Raw genomic sequence first — 26,152 nt, 5'->3', positions numbered from 1 at the left:
GGCAGCCGTCTGGGAGCTTAAGTCAAAGGGCTGCAAGGTGAAGTTGACGGGGGCTCCTTGGAAGACAGACCCTCTTGCCGGTAGAGCCAGCCAGCAGGAGAAAAGAAAAACACTTTTGCCAACGGGGCGGAAACAGCAGCAAAGGCAAATTAAAGGGTTTCTGTCCCATGGAGAGCACCATGATGAGGCCCGAGATTCATGCCTTTCAAATGAAGGGCAGGGATGGTGCATTTGAGTTGCCCTGACCCCCACCCGCCCCCCCCTCAGGGCACTTCCATTTATGTTCTGATTTCGGTGGGAATTCTAAATTGTTCACTGCAGGACCACTTTTTTTTTTTTTGGAGGGGTAGGGAGGAGAGCTCACAAAAATATATCAGTTTTTATTAAAAGGGCAAGGCCTGGAGAAATATACTAGATAAACATAAGGCCACCTATCTACTCTTTAAGGAAGCAATCTGTAACTGTTGTTTTGGCCCGAAGTCTGAGGAGTCTCATTGAAATAGCGGCCTTTCAACGGAACTGATGCTCAAGGGCCCCGGTGGCCCTTTCTCAGACTTGCCCTTCTCTGCCAATTTCCAACTTGGTTTCCATCTTCTAAAGTAGGGAGGAAAATAGTGTGGACATGAGAAAGGCAAAAAAAGATGGTCCAAGTGTATCTTGCTCTAAGCCAACCTGATAGCCTCTACACCTCAATATTACAAACAATACAACTGTGGGGCGAGCCTGTCTTTGACCTAAGGAGTCACTTTGGGTCCCTCAGAGTGTGGATTCCCTCTGGTGCATGTGAAACATAGTTGGGGCGCTTCTTCAGGAACGGATGATAAAAAGGAGGCAGACCCAGAGTCCCAGGTCAATTGCTGTTCTGGTCTGACTCACTGTAGAGGGACCTTATATCTAAGCCAAGACCGTACGCTCACATCGTGCCCTGTGGAGTCGTAGTGTGGCTGCACACAATGCACACCTGGATTTCACAAACCAAGGACACATGGGGCCGATGTGCCCGCAGGGACAGCAAAGCCATGGAAAGGTCTCCTAGTGGAGCCCAATCAGCTTCTCCTGCTAAGCCGAACAGGTGCATGTCAATGGAGGAGGAATGCTCTCATCTTTTCTAAGGAAGAGACAGAGCTCCAACAGGGACCTCCAGCGTGAGAGGGATTTTGTGCAACAGCCTCTGATCCCACTGCAGGAAATGTATAGAAACCGGGTCTAGAAGTGAGAGGGTGCATTGCCTACAGAAGTTCTTAAGAGGGGCAGAAGTTATTGACCCTCTTTTATGGAAAAGGTCTCAAGTTTTCTCTTTGTAACTCAGAATCGTAACTTCTTTGTGCTTGGCTGTTCCTCCTCTCTAGGTTTACACACATATGAACACATCTAGCTCAATCTTCTATTCCATTCACCATCAGGACAAAGCTGATACAAGAGGTCACACTCCAGCCCTATTCAGATAGACAAAGGGCAGGTGCTCCAACTCTGAGAACACTCTGCCTTCCCAACATTCTATAAATACGTGGGCTAAGTAGGGGCTGTTCACAGCTTGTCCTCCACTTTAGCTCATGATAAGACTTTGCCTGCCTGACTGCTCTGTCTTTTCATAAGCCAGCTTGGTCGCATGCTTCAGAAGTGAACAGGTCCCTCTTGCTACCTTGAAATACCAGGTAGTTCGAGAGTAAGTGCATGCAGAGAAAGCACTTACTCATCCTCTGATCATGGCCTTCTGGGAACCCAACATGACTCTTCACCCCAGAGCCTGCCCATTGAGCCGGGCCACACAGCAGCACCACACCCTCTTGGGCAATCTTGACATTTCCCCTCACATGTTGAGATTTCTAACTGCCCATCACTTGCCGAGTCCAGGCCTCCATTGGCTTGGTTTCCAGTTGGGTTCCAGCAGTTACGCAAATCAGGTTTCTGAGGGTGTCTGAAATTCCAGTGCATACAGGAATAGCAGGTTGCTTAATCTCTAAACTCAGAGCCAATCCCCTTTCCAAATACAGACAAAGGTGCTGCCTGGCTCAGGAGGTGGATGAAAGGACCCGCCCTTACAGTTGACATCGACAGGTCAAGTGCATTGCTGCCATCTTGTTTCCAGGCGCCAGCTCCCATGGGCACCACGCTGAACATAGCTTCACCCCTCCTCACTTGTTTCCATCCGTCAAACTAGGCCCCACCCCCATTCTTCTCCACTGACAGCATCTAATTTGCAAATACAGGAGGATAGATGACTGAACTGTCCTGTGGGGGAAAAACTATGCCAGCTATTTTATTTTTCTTCTTAAACCGTAATGTTTTTGTGAAAACTTTCCTGTATTCCGCAACAGACTATAGCTTCTTACAGAAGCCAGCTCCATGTCCAGGCCAGCATACTGTGCTGGCTCGCAGAGAATGACATGTTCTGGGGGAAGGCTGGCGGGTCTACAGTAAGCTTTCTTAGACAGCAATAAAGAAACTGTTCTAAATATGAGAAAACATGATATCCACTTAACACTCTCTCTCTCTTATTTTTTTTTTCAAAGTGGCAACACCAAACCATGTAAATTATAGAAGTCTAGCCAGAGACAGTTCTCAAGAGAAAGAAGGAGGTAACTCACTTTTGTGTGAGTTAGCAGAGTGTTGGTCCCCATCAGGTTCTCCCAGCAGGGGACATGGTCAACATGGGTGTGTCTCATAGGTATCTTCATGAGCAGCTGCACCAATGAGGGGGGAGGGGGTGGTGGTGGTGAAGATCTAACCATAGACCCAGAGTTCATGTCCATTGTTCAGACCTTGCAGAAAATCTTCAACTTCCTTGTCCCTAAATCTACCCTTCTGGATAATGCCATTGAACACAGACTGAGTAACTAAAATCATTTTCCAAAATAATAGCCCATTCAACTGTGAAGGACTCAATGAGCTGCATCAGCCCACGGATCCCACAGCTTATGAGTGATGTTAACCGGGGGTTGGCAGCTATTTTCCCTAAAGGCTCAGATAGTAAATGTTTTAGGCTTTGCAGGCCATATCTGGCTGTGTCCTGTATTTTTTGTTTCTTCAATGTTTTAAAATGTAAAACGCATTCTTAGCCCTAGATGGTTTGGCTCAATGGATAGAGCGTCAGTCTACGGACTGAAGGGTCCCAGTTTCGATTCCGGTCAGGGGCACATACCCGGTTGCGGGCTTGATTCCCAGTGGGGGGCAAGCAAGAGGCAGCTGATCGATAATTCTCTCTCATCATTGATGTTTTTCTCTCTCTCTCTTTCCCTCTCCCTTCCTCTCTGAAATCAACAAAGATATATTTTAAAAATAATAAAATAAAATAAAATGCATTTTTAGCTCCAAGACCTACAAAAACAGGTTGAGACAACCTGGATTTGGCCCACAGGCCATAGTTTTCTGACTTCTGACTGATTTCAGAGTGGACCCTGGAAAGGAGCCTATCCCCCAGCTCAGCTTAATCCAATGCAAACAGCACCTGGGACAGACAGTGTGAAGGGTGGGAGACAAAGGGAACCTACCCAACAGGTGGACAGCAGGTGAGAATAAGAGTTTTTTAAAGACCACAGGAGGTGCTGTTGTCCCCCCCCGCCCCCCCACCCCACCCAGACCCCGCCACACACACACAGGAGAGAGATTAGCAATAAAGTACACAGGCCTGCCTTGACTAAGCACAGGCATCTCCCAGCCCTCCAGGCCTAAAAGACAAAGCCACAAGATTTGGCCACCATAGCATGAGGACAGCAGCCAGCCAATGAGCGCCAAGCAAGCAGCTCTCACCTCTGCCTTCTCAGGCACACCCCTGTGGCAAACAGGCATTCTCAAAAGCTCAAATCCAAGAGCGCCAGTATTCAGGTTGGTCTATTTAACTGAAATCAAGTTCTTTACCTAATTCTGATGCTCCTGTCACTCTGACCACACATGCCATTTCTGACCTAACCCATGTTAGCTCCATTCAACAACACTCTGACCACTTCATTAGGGGGAAACCCATGCAAAATTATTCAGGCGCCGATCAGAAGCCAGGCCTGGAAATGGCTCAGAAACCCAGGCTTGAGATGGTCTTCACTCTGCTCTGCTTCTCTTATCCTGAGCCCCCACCATGGCAAGGATGCTCTGAGACTCAGCTACAACCACAGGAACCACAGGAACCACAGACCAGCCTGAATTATCCTCGCGTGTGGCTGCAATCCATGGCCCTCCTCGTTTATTTTCTACTGCTGAGTATGACGTGTCACTGTGACCATTTCTGACTCTCTGCCCCTCTTTCCCTCCCTCCCGCCCCCATAACAAATATTCAGGACCCACACTTTCCTTGGCAATTCCCTGCCTTAATGGAGAAAATGGAGAAAACATTAGTCATTCAGGCTTCACCTTGGACCCGTCAGTTCTGGACATTTTACAGCTGCTATACATCTACTTACAAAAGTAGCAGAAATGAGCACAGCACCGTGTTGGCTCTGAATAGGAAAATATAGCAACGGTCTAGCCTCAAATCAGTTTCTGGCTGATTACCTTCAAAGTATTTGTTCTAAAACAATGTCGGCAGTTCCTTTATCACCCCCAAATTTAAAGTCAGTTTCAATTTAAACACTACATGATTTGGGGTGATTTTTTTTTTTTTTAAAAAAAGCAACCCCTAGAATGTAACTGTCATTTAGCCAAACTAGTAACAGGAAAACTCCTGCTTGGACCGCTAGCACAATTCAGGCTAAGTCTGTTTCCTATGTCAATATCGTCTCCTCGTTTCTCACACACTTCTTGGAAGACAAGTGGTGTTCAGAGAGATAATTCTCTTCGCCTCTCAGGTCTTCTTCCCTCCTACCTGCTTCACGAGCGGGTCAGATGCGTGTTCTCCTCTGTGCTTCACAGCTTCTTCCCTAGGACAGACTCCAAAGTTTGTTGTGGTTCATTTCCCTTCTCCGTTCAGTTCTTTAACATCCTGGGTTATTAACTATCAACAGCGATGTAAGCCATGCCGGTGTGTGCTCCGACACCCCGCCGGCCTCCCATGCTTCTTAACTCAGGAGCCGATTCTCTGTCCCCTCCTCCCGGCTTCACCTCCTGAGCTCGAGGGCCCCACCCACAGCACTCAGATCATTTTTCATTTATGAGTACATCCAGCTAAACTGTGTTTGTAAGAGACTGAGCCAACCCTTGCCCTGCGAGCGGACTGAATCCATGCTACTAAAGACGACTTTAATTTTCTGGGAGTATGGGGCCAGGGGGGGCATTCAGATCCTGGCAGAAGTCATCCGGGGCTTCCTCCTGCAGGCATCGGCAGATCACCTCTTCCATCACCACAGCACGCACACCTTGGTGATGGAATCACGGTAGTTTCATTATACAGACAACCCTACACCCCTTGAGGTGGACTGAAGACTTCAGGCACAAGAAAACAAAAATATAACAAAATGTGCATTTCACATACATAAAAAATGTGAAGCCAGTGCAGGGAAGGCCTGGGGAGGGGAGAGGAGCAGGGAGGGAAGGGGGTCAATGGTGGGAGGGGTTGGGGGGGGACACATCTGTAATACTTTCAACACTGAATATAAGTTAAAAAAAAAAAAAGTGAAGCCAGTATGACAGGCCAAGAAACTTTCTACCCCAAGACCTAACACTTCACAATGAATGAAATATTTTGCACTTATTAACCCTTTTCGGTCCAACCTCGAGGCTGACTCGACAGACCAGGCGCTAGGAGCAGGTCCAACGTCAAGCAATAAGAACATTAAAAAGTTCAACATTCAATCCCGTCAATTAATTTGGACCAGACTGTTTGAATTCCAAAAATAACATTGGACCGCAAAGGGTTAAAGTGCCAGGTTTTTTTATTGCATTCAAATGGGAATCAAAATTGAGACTTTAAATAATTTTAAAGAGAAGCGCATGGGTATATAAGGGCTACTTATCATGATGACTCCAACACATCTACCACATTCCCATCTTGCAACCCAAACCACTACTAGCAAACACAGAGGACCAGCCAGCTGTTGAGAACACTTACTCCTGCTAGAATGTCAGCAACAAAAAGATGATTTGATTTTTACTCCCTACAATTTTGTCAGGAAACAGAATTTTTAAAAATAGTCTCCTCCAAACCAACACACACATACATCGTGACTTCCACTATGTGTAAAACTCATCTTATTTTGCAGCTGGAGCCAAAGGGATCTTTCATGATCCATCAACCAGAGACACAGTCCCCCAAACCCTACGGCCTTCATGGTAGATGTGAAAATTTACAGAAACTATTTAAATGAGAAAAACATATTGTCATTAACGTACAGACAGTCCCCGAGCAGCTACAATCACCAGGAACAAAAGAGGAGCCGTTGGTCTAAGGCAGTGATGGCGAACCTATGACACGTGTGTCAGAGGTGACACGCGAACTCATTTTTTTGGTTGATTTTTCTTTGTTAAATGGCATTTAAATATATAAAATAAATATCAAAAATATAAGTCTTTGTTTTACTATGGCTGCAAATATCAAAAAATTTCTATATGTGACACGGCACCAGAGTTAAGTTAGGGTTTTTCAAAATGCTGACACGCCGAGCTCAAAAGGTTCGCCATCACTGGTCTAAGGCCATGGTCCCAAAAACTGAGGAGGACTGTTAGGTTTTGGGATTAATCTTTGTCTTTTCTAATCTATTCATTTCTTTTAGAGTCTCATCCCATATGGGTTTCCTCCCTATGTTCCCCATACTGTCATAAGCTGGTCCCAATCACCACGGGAAGTTCTCCAGTCCTCAAAATTGTTTTTTAATTTTTCATACATTAAAAAAACATGACTTGCCCTAATCAGTTTGGCTCAGTGGATAGAGCGTCGGCCTGCGGACTGAAGGGTCCCAGGTTTGATTCTGGTCAAGGGCATGTACCTTGGTTGCGGGCACATCCCCAGTGGGGAGTGTGCAGGAGGCAGCTGATCAATGTTTCTCTCTCATCGATGTTTCTAACTCTCTATCCTCTCCCTTTCTCTCTGTAAAAAATCAATAAAATATGTTTTAAAAAAACACACACAAAAAACATGACTTGGTAGTACCAGGACTTAAGGAAAGTCTTATTTTTAAATTAGATGGTTCAAATGTCTCCTAAAAAGACAATGCTATCTATTTCCACACAGGCTCCAAATGGATTCCAGTCACCCTAACCTCCCAACACCACATCCTTAGGGAAAAGGACAACCAAAACAGTCAAGTTTTTTTTCTTTACAGTTTCCCATTGGCCAGTTTAACAAATGAGGGGAAGGAGAAAAGCCAAGACCTCGCTAGGTACACGTTTAGATCTAATGTTTCAATGGTGGGCAGAGAAAGAACCGACGGGAGGATTAGTGCCTGGTCTCCAAACCCAGCCCAGCAACCAGAGGCCATTCCGAGTCTTCCTCTGCCACCCAGGGGTCTGAACGTGATCACACGGGTGACCTCCTAGGACTTAGCTCCTGGTTTAGGAGAGGGTCTTGCTCTGAGTGTAAACTAAGGAGAAGGAAGAAGTCTGTCCTTTACATTTTTTTTAAAGAAATAAGGGAAGAAGGGGGTTAAAACTTTTCTTGGCCCATGACCAAGCTAGTCTTCATCAGAAGTAAAATTTGCCTATAGAGTGTTTTCTCCAGTTGTCAGTTTGTGACATCTGCCAAAAATCTATAGTTGTGAAACCTGTTATTCCACCTCTCTGTCCCATTCTCTCAACAAAGGGTGGGTAATACAGATCACATCGTTTTGCTTTAAGGGATATTACGGCTCCATTTACTTACAAAACTAGCCATGCAGCGCATATCGGAAGGTAGCAAGTACGCAAGCCATCAGAAACATCTAAGCACCTGCGATTTCGGGCGGAGTTTTTGGTTAAAGCACCCAGGTTAGGAGTCTGGAGCTCTGCTTTCCTCTCACCCACCTTGGTTCCTGGGTTTAGGAGGCCACTGTACCTCCCTCTCTGTGATCTGGGAAGGACCCTACATCTTGCTTAGTTCAACCTTGTCACTGTGGGGATGTGGAAACAGAGGCCCAGAGAGAAATTGAGAAAACTTGCCAAGGTCGGCACATGAGTGGAAGTACTGAGATTAGAACTGAAATTAGATCTTCCTGGTGCCAACTCCAGGAGGGCACTGGTGGGCAAGATGTAACACCACAGGCAGGGGCTCAGTCACGGCTCTCCAGGTGGTCAGGAAGCCCGGCCTAGGGACACACCTGAGACTCTCCCATGAGCCAAAGCAGAGGAGTAACAAACAAAGGCAGCATCAGAAGGCTGGGGAGACGGCGAGCGGTTCCAGCAATCCCCAACAGAGAGAGGGATCAACAATGCCACAGAAGCCAGCGGGCACCTCTGGGTCCACACCCAAAGAACGGGAAACGGGGGCATGAACGGGTTTTTATAGCAGCAATGGCCCAAAGGTGGAAGCAACCTAAATTGCCCATGGCCTGATGGGTAGATAAACAAAACGTGGTCTATGTATATACAATGAAATCTTATTCAGCCTTAAAAGGTTAGAAAATTCTACACATTGTACAAGAGAAATGAACCTTGAAGACATTGTGTTAAGGGAAAAAAACCAATCACACAAAGATAAATACTGCATGATTCCACTTATGGGAAGCACCTAGAACTGTCAGATTCACAGAGATAAATATAGAATGGTAGTTGCCAGGGGCTGGGAGAGGGGAGAATGGGCAGTTCTTATCTAATGGGTACAGAGTTTCAGTTTTGCAAGATGAGAAATGTCCTGAGGATGGATGGGGGTGATGGATGCACAACAATGTCAGCAGATTTAATGCTGCAGAATTCTACACTTAAAAATGGTTAAAGTGGGCCCTAGCTGGTTTGGCTCAGTGGATAGAGTGCGGCCTACGGACTGCAGGGTCCCAGGTTCGATTCCAGGCATGGGCACATGCCCGGATTGTGGGCTGGATTCCCAGTAGGGGGCGTGCAAGAGGCAGCCAATCAATGATTCTCTCATCATTGATGTTTCTATCTCTCTCTCCCTCTCCCTTTCTCTCTGAAATCAATTAAAATAGTAGTAATAATAATACTCAAAATAATTTTAAAAAATGGTTAAAGCAGTAATTTTTACATCTTATGTGTACATACATATGTTTCAAAAAGCCAATGGCATCTGGATTTTGTTTCCCTTTGGCCACTTCTGCGGCTCTCATGCTTCGTATTAATTAAAGAGGCAAAGTGCAGACGACCTCTTGCCGTTAGGTAAAGTTCACAAACGACTTGAGAACGACAGGAAGCATGAAAGTTCCCTTCTCTCTTTTCCCATCTCCTCGTCAAAAATAACTCCCAGAAGTTATGAAAGCAAACAAGGTGCTCGGTTTGTTTCCACGTGCTGTGATGGGAGATGATGATGTCGATGGCGGTGGGAACACCCTGCAGCCCGTGCACGCTGGGAAAGCCTGGCCTGCAAACTCAGAGAGCCGGCTCCCTTCTGACTCCTGCATCATCACGAGGGCTCACACACACCTGCAGAAAGCTCGATGCAGCGGCAGCCTGCTTGTTCCTCTGTAAAGCTCCCTTGGAGCTCACACAACCCTCACCTTATGCAAACCAGCAGCATAGACTGATGCCAGCATGCTTTTTTGGTCCTTATATGTGCACAGAACTGTTTCTTAGCTGTTGAATCTGCCCAATTAGACCGTACGGCTAGCTCTCTCAGCCTCCATCCTTGACTTCCCTCCTTCCTCCTGGCTGGCCAGGTGAGACCTGGAGAGGCACCGGCATCTCTCTCTCCCCATCCTGGGTTTCCCCCTCTGCATCCACAGCAACCACCACCAAGAAAGAGTTGCCAACTCCTCCATCTCTTCAGAGCTTCAGCCCAACCTTGGCCGGCCTCCTGCCCTGCTCCAGCTGGCTGTCCTACCGGCATCTGAACTCAGCATGCCCTAAAATAAACCCATCAGGCTCTCTCTCAAGCCAGTGCTCCCTCCTATATTTCCCCTTTTAATTAATGTCAATTCCCAGTCACTCAAGCACAAATGAGTCACCCGACTCCTCTCTTCCCTTCACATTCGGTGGTTAGGTCCTGTCAACTCTACTCCTTAAATCTTTCACCCGTCCCCTTTCCTGTATTCTGTCACACTCGTGGGCCTTGGATCCAAACTAGTCTCTCTTCCTCAGTTGTTCACTCCAATCTATTCTGCACACAGAGATATCTGATAGCAAAGACATGACAACTGCTTGAAATGTTCTAATAACTTCTTATTGCCCAAAGGATAAAGCTCGTTGTCTGGTACCTAAGACCATTGCTGATCCAGCCCCAATGCCCTTATCATGAAACACACTGATTACTGCTCTTTTTCATGTTGTATCTATGCTTCCACATAAACCAGTGTTTCTCAACTGGGGAAGATTTTACCCCTGTGGGAGAGAAAGGGCTTGCTCCTAGCATAGTGGGTAGAGGCCAGATGCTGCTAGCAATGCTCAAGACAGTCCCTTGCAAAAAAGAACAAGCCATATAGGTTCTTAGAGAGCTTGCTTATGCTGTATTTATTATTACCACAATGGCTCCCCATGCTGGGGGCTGCAAACATAAATGTTGTCAGGATGCAGAAAATTAAATGAATGTGAGAAGCAGGTTAGGCAAAAGCAAAGGGTGGTACTGGGGACTGGAGCAGACATGCCCTTCCTAAAGCATTCAGAGCCAAAATTCCAAACACCCTGAGCTGAATCATGCAGCCAGGGGCTGGGTTTGCAGCTTCCACGAGGCTCCTGTGCAGGGTGGAAGTGTTGGATCAATATTTACAGAAAAGTTCCCTCTTGTATTTCCCTCCAGAGCCCTGCCCACTCCTAAGTTCTAGTAAATAAATGGAAAGACAGGAAAAAACTTCCTTGTCTCAGGTCCTCGATACAGTTTCACTGTCCTTTTAAATTTTCATTCCCCAAATGTTCTTTCTTTGTAATCCTTCTAATGACCCTACTCTAGTTTTTCCAAAAATGCTCTCTGCAAATTACCAGTTTGAGGACATGCTTATGGAAGAAGAACTCTAAGGTCAAATACGTTTGCAAAGTGTTGCATGCAAGCCCTTCCTGTGACCGGTGTGTCCACATCTTACTTTATAAGCAGTTCGCACCCCTGCCTTTTTATAAGGTAGCTTATTTATGGGAAACAAGTGATTTGGGGAAGACTCTTTGGAGCACTCCTAGGCATTCTCCTTGGCCATCTGTCTTATCCACCTTCAATTTTTGGTTTAAATTTCCATTTGTGCCCAGCCGGTGTGACTCAGTGGTTGAGCGTCAACCTATGAACCAGGAGGTCACTGTTCAGTTCCTGGTGAGGGCACATGCCCGTGTTGTGGGCTCACAATCTCCAGTAGGGGATGTGCAGGAGGAAGTAGATCCATGATTCTCTCTCATCACTGATGTTTCTATCTCGCTCTCCCTTCTCTCTCTCTGAAATCAATAGAAATATATTTTTAAAAGAATTTCCATTTGTGTGCAGGAAAGTGCCAGCTCTCCTAACTCAGCCCATCCATCAGGATGGGATCCTTCTCTCCTTACTATTCACATCTACATAGCCTGTCTCCATATCTACATGAAGGTGGGCACCTTGAACTTGGCCATTTTGCTTCAGGAAGTGTCATCTTGGGTAATGATGGTGGAGGCGATGAGAGTTACACCAGGTCAGAGAGTACCTGTCACTGAATAGGAAGTGCACATGGGTGAGCCCCAGGGGCTGGGTCCCGGGCAGGGACATGTGTCTCTTAGGGCCATTGGTCACTTCAGCTAGTTTGTCAAGGCCCATTAATGAGGATTGGGTCAATCCATTCAATAAGATGAGCATGTTTCTCCTGGTCATAGATGGAGAAAAGGACCAATCACTTTGGGGCAAGGAAAATCTAAGTTCAGAGGAGCAGAAAGACTTTATGAGTTTCACCACCAAGTGCACCTCTCACAGGCTCCGCACAGAAAGCTGAACCGAACACGCCCAGACTTCAAGGCATTGGCGTCCTTGGCCCCCAGCCGGGGACAAACCACAGACCTACCGGCAGCCGTCTTAGTCATGAGTTAAGTGCCGAGCCCCCACCTTTTAGCCTGGCTTGTCAGTCCAATCGACCCTTTGAATTAGAAGTAGTTTCTTTCTCCAGCCCCATTACAACTTGAACTCACTCTTGGGGATCCTGCCACAGAGCTGAGCAACACTGTCGATCGGGCCCTGAGCATCAGTGGTAACTCACACTCATCTGGGCAGAGGGGACAAATGGTTTCCTTAGCCAACGTCACCAGCCATATGCAGCTTGAGGCCTCTCTCGAATGCCTCTCAGGGCCGCGGGCTCCCTAGGAATCAATTTTTGTGAACATCCCTGCAGACCGTTCCCCAAAACTTCAGTACATGGTCTTGTTGGTGTCAAGAGGTTGGCCATCTTTTAAGACCAGAAACAGACAAGTAATTAGTGAGTGTCTCCTCTAAGCACACGTGCTGTGCAAACTCAGGGGGCAGGTGGGACCCCGTCCACATGAATGATCCCCACCTTTGCAGGGCAACGTGCTAAATGGGAAGCAATGGATAAAAGCAGTCAGGGCTCCAGGATTTCCATGGGGAGGTGTCACCATGGGCTGGTAATCAGAAGCAACTTTCCAGGGGAAGTGGGTCTTTAGAGCCTTAAAGGCTGCCTCTAGGTTTTGACATGTCCCACAATTCCACATTTCCCCTTCCCTGGTGGATAAAAGAAAAGCGGGCAACTCCTCACGGTCACTGCACCTCGAGACAATTGCGTCTAGGCCGATGCACCTGACTTGACACCGCCAGTATGCAGAACATGCCAAACGGCAGGCTTATTAACAGACATTCTGGGAAGGACATGAACTGGACAAGCGTGACTCAGGCCACCATCACGTCCACGAAGACGTCACACAAGGAAACAAAAACAATGGGCCAGGGTTGGGATTGCCAACCCTTTCTGTTTTATTTTTGCTACAGTGACATTGTCAGATAATGAAAGTGTTGCCATTCACTTGGTTTTCAGGAACTTAGGGTGATATGGATGCTTAACGACCCCGCCATGACTCTCGTGCGTGATGTGCGTAGATTGTAGAGACACACATCAGAAGCAGGAGGCAGAGCTCCGGGTGTGGTTCCCAAGCAGCAGGAGAATAAGCTTCAATTTCAACTCTTGCCGAGGTTTTAAGTGACCAAGGGGACCGATCACCCTATGCCGCTAGGTCACCTGACCAGACTGCACAAGCATCACTCACTGGGCTGCGCTGCAGTGTGTTTCAGAAGGGCTGGTGAAACTTGTGTGAACTGGAAATACGGTTTTCTCAAAGCAGTTTCTGTGACTCACCGCCTCCTTCCCTCCCTGTCTCCATCTGCTCGCTCGTGCGAGTAACAGTGGCAATGGGATTCCCTGCGGCACTCAGAGTCTTCAAGGTTTTCTGCGCCCAGGCTGCAATTTCCAGATTTCAAAATAGTTCCTCTTAAAATTGAAAACAACAACAACAACAACAAAAAACCCACCAAGCTTACCAAGTCTACAATCTGATTAAAAATTAGTAGCTTTTCTTATTCAAGTGGGGAAGGGTGGAGTGAACCCTTAGAGGAAGAAATCTATCAAAAACCACACTGTGCTCACAACAATGTGGGCTCGCTGCACTTCTAAGGTGTTTCTCATCTCTACCAGGAAGAATCTTCTCTTGGAATCATGTGTGGTTCTGTGAGGTAGAAGGCGCCTTACAAAACCTTGGCTTTCAGAAGCATGGGTGAGGAAGCTGGGTCATGTATGGAAATTTCTTTCTATAAGCCTCCAAACAATCAGTTATTTGTTTCCCCTCTTTTTTTTCCCACCAGAAGAATTTCTCTCAATAACTGGAGGAGATTTCCCATGGGACTCAGGCAATGGTGACTTCCAGGTCTTAAACTTATCTAAAACAGTTTAAAAACAAAAGACACAGGAATGTGCCTGGCTGGCCTGCAACAATGCAAATCCTGGCAGTAAGACCAGCAGCCACAGCACGAGACTTCTAGGCCTTGCAGGAGGGTGGGCATGAGGGTGAAGTCTCCTCGGTTTTTACTCAACTGACTAAGAATACGGGGTCCTCCCAGCATTGACCAATTCAAATTTGATTTTTAAAACATATGAAGAAAAGTTTGTGCAGGGCTTTCACCATCTAAGTCGCACACATAATATCAGACTCCATAAGGAAATAAACTGGGTTCAAAAGATTCACAAAATTCTGAGATCAGCAGATCAGGCACGATCAGGATGGTATAGTTGCAAGAGGGAGGGGAACTGGGGATCTGGGTAAAAAGGGTGAAGGAATTGAGAAGCACAGATTGGCAGTAATGGGGATGTAAAGTACAGCATAGGGAATATCGTCAATAATATTGTAACAACTATGCTTGGTGCCAGGTGGGTACTGGAAATACCAGGGGCACACTTTGTATAGTATATGATTTATCTTAACTACTATGCTGTACACCTGAAAACACCTGAAACTAATACAAAATAATATTAAGTGTAAACTGTAATTTAAAAAACATTATTTTTAATTTTTAAAGGATTAAAAAAAAGCTTCAAAAATTATTTTAGTCACAACCACTGTGTGTTGCTCACGCAGAGTTCAGAGCGCCTGTGGAGGGCAGAGGCCTCCCGGAGCCCTGCAGGTTATGGCAGAGAGTGTGGAATCTTAGTTTAAGTAACTTCCCTAAGTCACAGAAGGGGGAGATATTCAGGTCTGTCCGGTCCCAAATCCTAGGTTCTTTTCTCCCAAATCCTGTATGTTCTTTCCATTTGTCACAGAGGATCTAAGCCGGTCCTTGATGAAACCTCCTGGGGGGCAGCATATTTTGTAAAAAGAGAGTGAACTTTGATTAGACAACCATGGATTAAACTCACTGTCCCCCGTTTACTAGCCAGATGAATAATACACAGACACTCTTTGCTGCAGCGTCCTCATCTGAAAAAGCATTAGTCACTTACCGAGTTTTTGCTAAAACAGAGAGATGACATGTTTTAGATGGTCCCTGCACTGGCCACACACTGGGCATTCAATAGATGGTGGTTATAGAGTCTATTTGCTCCTCTATTTCTTCATTGAAGTTTCCTCTCTGCTCTTTGCCTTGTTCAGCTCACTAACCGAATCCTACACGGCCTGTCTTGGTTCCCAAGCCCGAGGCTTCACTGAAAGTGACAAAGCGGAAAGTGGGAAGGAGAGCAGTGTGCTCACGAAGGGCAGTGTTCAAAACCCCGGAGTCAGCGCTGTGTGGTCCCCAAAGGGGCTGCCAGCTCCCTTCAGGCCAGTGGCCACTTGACAAGAGGAGGAAAGGGAACCACAGGCCGCCCAGGGTTCTCCCCGAGAAGTCACTCGGAACACCGCCCGGAGTTCCACGGACACCATCTTGGCTATCCTTCAGGGTAACTGCTGTCTTCACCAAGACCAGGGCTTGTAAAGACTGCGGCTTCCCTCAAGGGCCACGGAGAAGCCTGGACCAGCGCCATCAGAGCTGTGCTAGTGAAACAAAGGCTATCCCGAGTCCAGGCACCGCAGGAGACGCTCCTGGAATGCACCTGGGGGAGACTTCTGCAACACCCCAAGCGATGCCCACGTGTGATTCCAGATGGTTCTCTCTCTGCTTTAACCTCTCAATCCCAGGAGTGCTGTACACCCACGTTCCACGCAGAGGCTCACATTTGCAGCTGGAGGTGCCACTAACCTTTTACCCAGCTCAACACCCCTGCTTGCCCCGAGGCACGCCCTTTAGCCCCGTGGGCACCTCTGCTCTGAGCTCTGGGCAAAGCCTTTCAGATGTCTCTTTCCTTCTATACATCCTCCAGTGGAAAGGTTCCCTATTCTGATTTCCTTCCTCACTCTCCTTGACCACAGGTTAACAATATCCCCCACCAATCCTGCGACTCTTGAGTTTCTCTGGATCCAATACAAACCCCTGACCGTGGTCACTGAGCCCTTCACCTGACTGACCCCTCTTCCTCGCCACCCCACGCGTCTCCTCTAACCTTCCAAAGGCTGCTGTGCCCCACCTTTGCTCAAGCGGCAGCGCCTGTCTTCATCAACCTCTTCCTCCCACGCCAGCCACCTCTTTCCCATGTTTGCCAACAGGGCTCCCGAGTTCATAAACTAGTGACATGGACTGTACCGCCCATCACGACAATCAGCACAGGAGCCTCGGTAAAGACCGACTGATATTGGTAGGAGGTCCACACCTCTATCCTATTTCACACTCAAGGAAACGGCCCCTCCTTCCTGGGCCCCCCTCCCTTCCTGGGCATCTGAATTTGTTTTCCCTTTCTGGCCAAATGAAATGCTCTCACCAAGGAACAGCCGGGCACAAGGCCTCCGAACAGGGATCCTTGAAGGAAACAACCGAACACATGCATGTCAGAGCCTTGCAAAAGTGGTGCTCAAATCAGGGCAAGCCCAGGCTAAAAATAGGCGCCCATGAATGAGGACACCAGACGGTATCAGAAGGCACAGCGGTGCCACGCCCAGCTCACACGGTCTGCTTGCTGGGCTGGGACGGCCGGAGCCCCGGGTTTGAGTCAACATGAAGATGGCACAGGTGGACTCGCTTACATCTGGCTCAGAGGTACTTAGGGACCCAATGGGAGCAGAAATCAGGCCTCCATGCCTGGCTGAGTCACACAGAGGCCCCTCCCTTCCCACACAACCGCAACCCCAGCGGGGAAGCCGACCCTCGGATATGGCCAACTGTCGCTGAAGGACCCCGGAGAGGTGTGCCTGCCCCAGGCAGCAGCCGCCAGCTCGGACACCCATGCCCTGTTCTTGGGATGGACCCATTACAAGAGCTTTTTATTTTGTAAACACAGTGTTCTGCATCTAGAAAATATCTGGAAAAAATAAATTCCAGCATGAAAAAAACCGTTTGCCTTCCAAGGATGCAGTGTTGGGTTTCATGAACATCTGTGAGCCACAGGAGCCTATATGGGGCCCGTGCCCTCTTCCCAGAGGCTCTCCTGCACGTGCCCACGGAGACGCCCGCAACCCTTCCAGATCCACCTCCCATACAGTCTGCTCAACAGGCTCTGTAGAAAGGGTCCCTGAACAAAGGGCTGGTCTGAAGGTGCCCAGTGAAAAAGGAAAATTCCTGCTAACTGTGGAAATGGGACTGTGCTCAGGGAGAGGCCAAGCACTCACTAGCCTGTCTGCAGACTGCTGGTCCTTTCAGCTGTTTTTCAAAAACATGTCTGAGAAGAATAATGTTTGTTTCTACCCAGGGTAAGTGTTGAAACAAAAAAACCTAATTAACACATGCACGAGCACACAGGCCAATCACAACTCCCTTCCCCTCACATCCTCAGCGCCGGGCTTGACACGCTCAGCCCTGTACACAGATGAGATGGTGTGCTCAGGGGCCTGCAGTGGTTGCTCAGGGGCCTGCAGGGTGCTGCCTGTCAAACCCAAGATGCCCTTCTCTCCCCACAGGAGTTGTCTGGAGAGTTTGCCTGCCTCTGGGCCGGAATGCCTGGGGATAAGACTCGGACAAAGATGGTTCTCTGGCTAAGCACGGGGAGGACAAGACGCAGGCTGTGGGAGACCCCGGGCACAGAAGGTCTGTGGCTCATTAACAGGAGTACAGATGAAATGTAGGGAAGGCTACAAGGTTGAAACTGATCTAGAAAGGGCCACCTGTGCCCAGGATCAGCTTTTCTAGGGGGGGACTGGACAGCTGCAATCTAAGAAAACCTGGCGATGTCAATTGAGAGATGTTTGCCCAACTAGAGTGCAGGCAACAGGAGGGCAGGTGCTCTGTCTTCCCAATATGCCTTTGCAATAGTGCACAGTTCTGGAAACATCCACTGTGGCTTCCACACCTTCTGTTGAATTTATTGGGTTGACACTGGTTAACACAATTCTATAGGTTTCAGGTGCACAATTCCACAACGCATCGCCTGTACACTGTATTGTATGTTCACCACCCCCAGAGTCAATGCCCTCACCCACCCCAGGCAATCACCACACTGTTGTCCTCATCCATGAGTTGTTTTTTTCTCTCAATTTTTTGGGGGGAGGAGGGTGAAGGTGGAGGGGTTGAGAAAGTAAAGGTATCCAGTGAAGCCCCTCCTAGGCCTTTTAAAAGAAATAAAAATGTATAGGGTGGGGCAAAAGTAGGTTTACAGTTGTGAGCATGCGAAAGTTTATTCTTATATTATCAATTATTGTATTATTTTCCATACAAACCTGTAAACCTACTTTTGCCCCGTCCTGTATATCTGAAATTTTGCCTCTCCCCCAGTGACGACTAGGCACGTTTTCACCACTGAAGTATTTCTCTGTGTCCTACATTTTGCTGAACTCAGCTTCTGCATATGCTCATCCCCGCCAGGCTGACTGAGAATATTTCATGCCGAGCCCACTTCCCTTACATGCACATGTCAGAATATTCTATTGAGCTCAGGTTTGCCTCCCTGCTTTCTATGTCAATTCCGTGTTATATGTACACAGAGCGCCGCCTCGATTTCAACTGAGTTTCCAGCTGGAATAAAGTCAACCTTTGTCACTGAACTGTTGCCTCAGTTTCTTCACTGAAGAAAAGGGCATCGGCCAGGGCACCAGACAGCATTGGGTTACTCTCACATCTGTCCTCCGAAAATGCCAAAGTTGTCCCCTCAGACGTGTCCCATCCTCTCAGAAAAATTTGTTTCAAAATGCGATCCCTGTGTTAAGAACAGAATCTTTAGCATGAATCTCTGGGAATGGCACTGCATGCAGCCAGTCTTTTCACTAGTGAGTTTAATTTACAAAACTCCAAGGGTTTCACGTTTTGGAGCTGCATGGGCATGTGCCACTGGAACTGAGAATTCTCCTCGCTTTTCAGTTCTGGGATCACGTGGCCTTGGAGAAGCTCATTGAGGCCTTCTGGGGCTGGGTTGGCACCACTGAAGACTTACGAACGTTGATGTGTGTGTCACCAAGATGCAGGGAGTGACATCTGGCACCAGCTCTCAGCAGTAGCGAGAGAGTGCTGTGGGTGGGGGGAGGGGGAGGAGAGTGACACAATTAAAATGCAAATGACTCCTCTTCTTGTTGCTGCCAAATGAACTTTGAAGGGAAATGAATACATAGGGTACAAGTCCCTGGCCAAATCAGGACTTCAAGATGACCAGGAAAACGCAAACCAAGATCCTTCCTGCCGACTTTCCCTCGAATCCTAGGTAACCTCTAAACCAGTCACAGGGAAGGAGGGAGTTCAAGACCCCCATTTGGTTTCCTTTCCCCAGCCATCTTGACTTAAACTTTGAACTGCTTATTCACCTGATGACGCAAACTTAGACAGACAGAAACCCATGTGGGCAGCGAGAGCCGTGGAGGGAATGGCCCCACACAGTGGGATTGTGGCTTCTTAAAACTGGAAACCAGTGTGCCAGACACTGTGTCCAGCATCTGAACCTTCACCTGTTACAATAACTCTTAGGGTCTTAGCGTTTGTATGTTTCCCAATCTTGCGGACTAGGTAAGTAGTCAGAGACATGGACTGCATTTGCCTGAGGTCGCCCAGCGGGGAAGCAGACCATCAGAACTTCCTGGGTTCCTGTTCCTTTCACGTCTACACTATTCTGCCAATCAACACATTTCCGAGTCTCTATTACTGTCAGAACTTGGGCCTCCAAGTGATGCTTTTCTCAGGTGGAAACCTGAAGCCTAGAAGAAATACACAATGTATTTCTTTTTCTTTTCATTTGAAATTATTTTTATTGAGTTGTCGTCAAGAAACTCTTATATTTTGATTACAGCTGTTTGACCAGGAGGTAATGGACTGTCATTAAGCTTATTGTAATGAAATATAAAATATGAGGCAAGTCTTTGCACATCACTCAGTCATATGTCTTTAAGGAGAGCAGAACAGTGTGTTTCTTATCAAGAAGGACGATGCCACCCTTTTCTCACATGTTATCATGGTGCTCAGGACGAGGGACCCAGCACACAAAGCCTGAGAGGCTCCAGGGATGGAGGCTGGGGATGGAGCTTCGGCTCCTGCCGGAGCACCCCACCACCCCACCACCAGATGATCTCCAATGAGCACCCCAACCCCAGAGGAAAGGCTTCCGCTGTAAAACATGACTTGGGAAAGTACCGCCATGCTAGATGGACACCTCTACCGAGTGCGTTTCCTTTTGGGAGGTGAGTACTTTTTCTGGAGGACGCTCAGTGTGGCCCCCTGTTGGTTGTACCAGCTACCGTCGGAGCAGCAGAGCAAGGAGAACAAGTCCCAGCACTAAGAGGAACTTGGGACGGTCACTCGTCAGTCTTGATGCAGTGCAGCCAGGGTTGGGCTAGAACTGGGTGAGTTAAGTGCGGTGGACACTGTGCATTGATGCATCAACTCCCAGTTAGTGGAAAATCAGAAAAACATACATTTCTCATCTCCCTCACATCGGGAGAGCAGACAGGGCAGCTTGTTTTCACCGACCAGATCTGGATGCTGAAGTGGGCAGGGTTCGCCCGCTGAGCCCCAGCCGGTGGTGCTCACAGTGGAGGGAGGCACAGTTCGGCGGTTTCCCCTTCAAGTCCCGGCCTGAGCAGCGAGCCGAGGAGCGTGGTTTTCCACTAGAACAGTCCCACCATGTGGCTTGGCTCTTCTCCCGGCTCCACAACATGCGAGTCTGATGCCTGGTCCTTCCCAGAAAGTCTGTGAACCACCTAACATCCTTTAACACGTCCCGCTCTGCTTAAAGGAGCTACAGGAATTTCTGTGGTTTGCAGCCAAAGGCCCTGCTGGCTCAGCAAGGGAGAGAGCAGGGAAAGAAGAGGAAGCTGGAAGGGCGGTGGGAGCCCACTGGCTGGGCAGTGCAGGGCCCACATGTGCCAAGTCAGGGCTTCTATGCCCAGTGCCCTGTGCCCGGAGGCCACCCGGGGTCACCCACAGCCACAGGCTTGAGTTGGTTGGACAGGGTTGAAATCTCATCTCCACTGCCCAATCTCTGTACTGTGCTGGGCAATTTCTCATACCCTCTGAGCCTCAGCGTATTCATCTACAAAATGGGATAATGCTCTCTATCTTACAGGGTTATAGAGAGACTAAAGCTAGGAAATGTGTGTAAGCAGCCTAGCACAGTGTCTAGGAATAAGCTGTTCCAGAAATAATACAGCTACTGCCCCAATCTTCGCCAACTGACTTGGCTGACAGGTTAATACACAGAAACATACCAAATACATTTTTTTATCTAAAATTATCCTCATAAAAGAGGACGTTGTCTTATATTTTCGTCTATATAATTATGTTACGAACCACTCTTTCAATTACTTTAATTTGGGCGAAAAAGCACTATTTGGAGAAGACACAATTATCTCAGACTCAATCAATGTCAATTTTAGATGCTTCTAAACAGAGGTCAGAATTCGTTTAAAATAAAGAGGGTAAAGAAATTCACTGGTGAATTTAACAGTTACTCGTGGGGGAAATGACCTCACGGTTAAATGCTGGACTTCCTTGCAGCAGAGCAGCCTGGTGGTTAAAAGCATGAACTCCGGTCCGTTACAGCCGTGTTTGAGTCCTGGCTCTGCCTTTTGTGGGCCGTGTGACTTTGAGCAAAATACTTGACCTCTCTGGACCTCAGCCCCCATCAGTACAAGGAACTAGAGGTGTCTTTCTCACAAGGCTTGGAGGAGTGCAGGAATTAATACGCGTGAAGCATCTTTGAGCGTTGGGCACCTACTAAATGCATATATAACTATGAGATCTTCTCAATTACAGGGTGAAGGAACTGGAGAATTGTGCTGGGGTTATGTGAATGGGCCCCTTTGGCCGCGGATAAAAGCCCCAGTGACAGCACTATCATATGGACATCACATTGCCATCTCTCACGACAGAAATGAAGGTGATAAGCCCTGAAAAATGGACTTAGATGACGTAAAATGTGGCTCTGAGTGTGAATAAATTTATTTCACAAACTATATACGTGGGAAAAAGAATATCCAAAATTAATGTTGCATTTAAAATTTAAATGTGTGCAAATTAAATTAATAAAGTATATTATTTGTGCACTGAATAGTATACTATTAGTAGACAAAATATACTATTCCGTATATATATTTATGTTGGTCAAAAACCTGTTTATAGAAGATCTTGCTTATGTATGGAACTTGTATTCCATTATATATGGTAAAAAAATGTTTTTACTTTCTTTCTAATCAGCACAGAAATACAAAGTGATATCAAGAAGCATCTTAAACCACATGTCCCTGCTCCTTTAAATTCATGCTCTTATGACCCCAATTCCTGCTTTCTGCTTAGATTTCAAACAGAAATAAGCAGCATCAACCCAAAATAAAATGGAAGGAATATCTCTTCATGTGTCTTAAATATATGTATTCTCCAAAATGGATAAGGATGTTACCCAATTGTACGTACCTGGCACCCTCATCATGCCTTCATTTTCTTGGGATTGGTGTGGGGATAATAAAATCCAACCAGATTTTCTACATTCATAAAGCATGGACCACAGAAAGTATTATATTTCACAGACTCTTCTCTCATCTCTACTTAGCTGGAAATGGAGGATGAATTCAGCCAGATTTTCCATACCAAGAAGTTTTAGTGGTTCTCTCTTTTTAAAAAATTAATCTTAGAGAGGAGAAGGAGAGAGAGGGAGAGAGAGAAACATCGATGTAAGAGAGAAACATGATCAGTTGCCTCCCCTAGGATCAAACCTGAAACCTGGGTATGTATCCTGACCAGGAATTGAACCCACCACCTTTTGGTGAATGGGATGACGTGCCAACCAACTGAGCAACCTGGCCAGGGTGGTGGTTCTCTTGAAGGGAATGAACAGGAAGGCTGGCGGGTGTGCCAGCTGGAACATTTATGTTTGTGATGTAGAGAGGGTAAGGAACAAGACCATTGAAAACACTAAAAGGCAATCAGAACTAAACTGTCAACAGAGACAGTTGTCCATTCTATCAAAATAAACCCCTGTATGTTGACCTTTTTCTCAGTTCTGTTTATGTGCGATTACAAGCTCATGCTAACCAAGCATTCTTCCCTGAATGATAAAGTTTGTACAGGTCTCAAAATTTATATATAACATTAAATATAATTCCTATTGGATATCAGATTATCCAAATGTGGAAAAGTCCAAAATTCTTTTTTTTAAAATATACTTTCATTGATTTCAGAGAGGAAAAGAGAGGGAGAGATAGAAACATCAATGATGAGAGAAAATCATTGATCAGCTGCCTCCTGCATGCCCCCTATTGGGGATTAAGCCCACAACCCAGGCATGTGCCCTTGACCAGAATAAAACCCAAGACCCTTCAGTCCACAATCTGATACTCTATCCACTGAGCCAAACCAGGTAGGGCAAAAAGTCCAAAATTCTGTTCAAGATATTGTAGGCAACTTAATTATTAGATTTATCAAATCATTGATAAAGCCAAACTACATAGACAGCAGTAACACACAGTATGTTTTACTTCTGTGGAATTTCCGTTAAAATTACCCCCGTTTCACACTTAGCAACACACACACACACACACACACACACACACACACACGAAGAGCCCCTGAAATTGGCCCAACTTTGGGGGTGGGGAGATGCTACTGCCAGTAGAGGAGCCATGTTCTCCGGGCTCTGAACGGGCCTTTCCAAGCCTTTCGAGTCACCTGAAATGCTATGAATCAGAGCTGCCAACAATCAGCCGCATCAGAAGGCATCTAGTACCCGAATGAAGCTGCTCTGACTCTGGGAAGCTCTCAGTGGGAGGTATAACTCTGTCTCTAGAAGACACACTGCTGACTAAGAAGAATATTCAGAGAGCCAGCATGAGGTTGTATTTAACAGTGTTTACCTAGGGGTCTGCTGGGTTGGAAAATGCAAGTATCTTTCGATGGTAGACTGAACGCAGCCCCAAAAGGCAGAAAATACAGCCAGAAGCATGCAGACTATTCCATCACCTTCAGTTGCAGTGGTTCTCAACCTTCTGGCCCTTTAAATAGTTCCTCATGTTGTGACCCAACCATAAAATTATTTTCTTTTTTTATTTATTTTATTTTTTTTATTTTTCGCTTAAAGTATTACAAAGGGTATTACATAAGTGTCCTTTTTTTTTCCCCCCCGCCCTTGACAAGCCCCTGCCCTCCCTTACCCCCCAGTGTCTTATGTCCATTAGTTATGGTTATATGGGTGCATACAAGTCCTTCGGTTGATCTCTTACTCCCCCCTCTCCTCCCCCCCAACGCTCCCTGGCCTTCCCACTGCAGTTTGACAATCAGTTTGAGGCAGCTCTGCCTCTGTAGCTATTATTGTTCAAAAGTTTGTAATGGTCTTTATTATCCATAAATGAGTGAGATCATGTGGTATTTTTCCTTCATTGACTGGCTTGTTTCACTTAGCATAATGCTCTCCAGTTCCATCCATGCTGTTGCAAATGGTAGGAGTTCCTTCTTTTTAACAGCAGCATAGTATTCCACCGTGTAGATGTACCACTGTTTTCTAATCCATTCATCTACTGATGGGCACTTAGGCTGTTTCCAGATCTTAGCTATGGTGAATTGTGCTGCTATGAACATCTGGGTACATATATCCTTTCTGATTGGTGTTTCTGGTTTCTTGGGATATATTCCTAGAAGTGGGATCACAGGGTCAAATGGGAGTTCCATTTCCAATTTTTTGAGGAACCTCCATATTGCCTTCCATAGTGGCTGCACCAGTCTGCATTCCCACCAGCAGTGCACAAGTGTTCCTTTTTCTCCACATCCTCTCCAGCACTTGTCGTTTGTTGATTTGTTGATGATGGCCATTCTGACAGGTGTAAGATGGTACCTCATTGTTGTTTTGATTTGCATTTCTCGGATGATTAGTGACTTTGAGCATGTTTTCATATGTCTCTTGGCTTTCTGAATGTCCTCTTTTGAAAGGTGTCTATTTAGGTCCTTTGCCCATTTTTTGATTGGATTGTTTATCCATAAAATTATTTTCGTTGCTACTTCATAACTGTAATGTTGCTACTGTTATGAATCATAATGTAAATATCTGATATGCAGGATGTATTTAGGCGACCCCTGTGAAAGGGTCGTTTGACCCCCAAAGGGGTCGTGACCCATAGGTTGAGAACCGCTGAGTTAGAGGAAGGAAAGTAACACCAGCATCCTCGGGATTTAGGCAGACAGGGAAAGAGATGATCAAACCACTTAGGTTTAAGCTTAGGACACCTGCACGATAGTAGAAAGATTTGCTTGCATTCCTTCATCATTTAGAGAAGGAGAAGGGAGACTGATCAGACGTAACCCCTTAGATAAAAACAGACTCTCGTGTATAATTGTATAGGCCACTAATTGAAAAGACAGGTAGCTACATTTAGCATGTGCTGCTTCTTTTCTGATACTTAACTGTAACCCCAGCTTAATTTGGTGTAATGTAGTATAACTGTGCCCAGAATTCTTTATCTGTACCTTTTCTAATAATATTCATCACCAACCTCCTTGAATTAAACTCTTCAGGCTCAAGTCCCACATCTCAGCTACTAGGTGATGATGACAGTATTGACTAGTATTCTTCAGACAACACACTGGCATGTTTACAAATGCTGGTTCATTTAAAAGGCCTGAGGAAATTACATTTCCTTGACATCAACCATGACCAGCCTTGCCCATCGTAAGCACTCCATAAATAAATGTTTGTTAACTGGATGACTGTTGACTAAATAAACTTGTCCTTGATTTTTAACATCTGTGGCTGATTTCATTAACTCACCAATTTGTAGCTTATAGAAAGTTAAGGTGTAGTAAGTTCTTATTAATAACTAAGCTTATAAGAAATGACATAAGTCATGAATAGGACTTATGGGTTATTATTTTGCTGATTTTTAAATCTGTACTTGGGCTTATTAAAACAGATACACTCGCAATAAACACATTGCTTTAAAATATTCAAAACACATATTTTTAACTTACTGGGAATGACTTTTCCTTAGTTATTCTCTTTTCACCTCTAACTCACATAATAATATTTAAGTTTTATTTTTGAAATGAAAGATTTTTTTCTGAGTACACAGCCCCTTATCAGAAATCTGATATGCAACTATTTTCTCCCATCCTTTTCAGCAACGGTGCTGGAACAACTGGAAATTCACACACAAAGGAATGAAGTTGGGCCCTTCCTTACACCATACACAAAATTTAACACAAAATAAATCATAGACCTAAATATAAGAGCAGAAACTATTAAAAAAAAACACACAAACTAACGACTGAGCAATAAACATACAATCC

At 46.2% G+C, this 26,152-nt stretch overlaps 1 protein-coding gene across 5 annotated transcripts in view; it reads right to left on the bottom strand.

Annotated features, from left to right (window-relative positions):
- Positions 1-26,152, bottom strand: part of PDZD2 (PDZ domain containing 2) — a 326,315-nt gene that overhangs the window by 109,378 nt on the left and 190,785 nt on the right. Inside the window, exon 1 of one of the 5 annotated variants that reach the window (XM_070411949.1) lies at positions 4,796-5,004. The exons of the other annotated variants lie outside the window; for them this stretch is intronic. The gene's annotated coding sequence lies outside the window, so the exon portion shown is untranslated. Of the gene's footprint in view, positions 1-4,795; positions 5,005-26,152 lie in introns of those variants that run through there. 5 annotated transcript variants of the gene reach the window in all.

The sequence above is a fragment of the Myotis yumanensis genome, unplaced genomic scaffold, assembly GCF_028538775.1.
Source record: "Myotis yumanensis isolate MYYU_CA2020_CCGP unplaced genomic scaffold, mMyoYum1.0.hap1 SCAF_4, whole genome shotgun sequence".
Lineage (NCBI taxonomy): Eukaryota > Metazoa > Chordata > Mammalia > Chiroptera > Vespertilionidae > Myotis > Myotis yumanensis.
The sequence above is the reverse complement of the archived record's forward strand: the minus strand, read 5'-3'. Positions and strand labels throughout refer to the sequence as shown.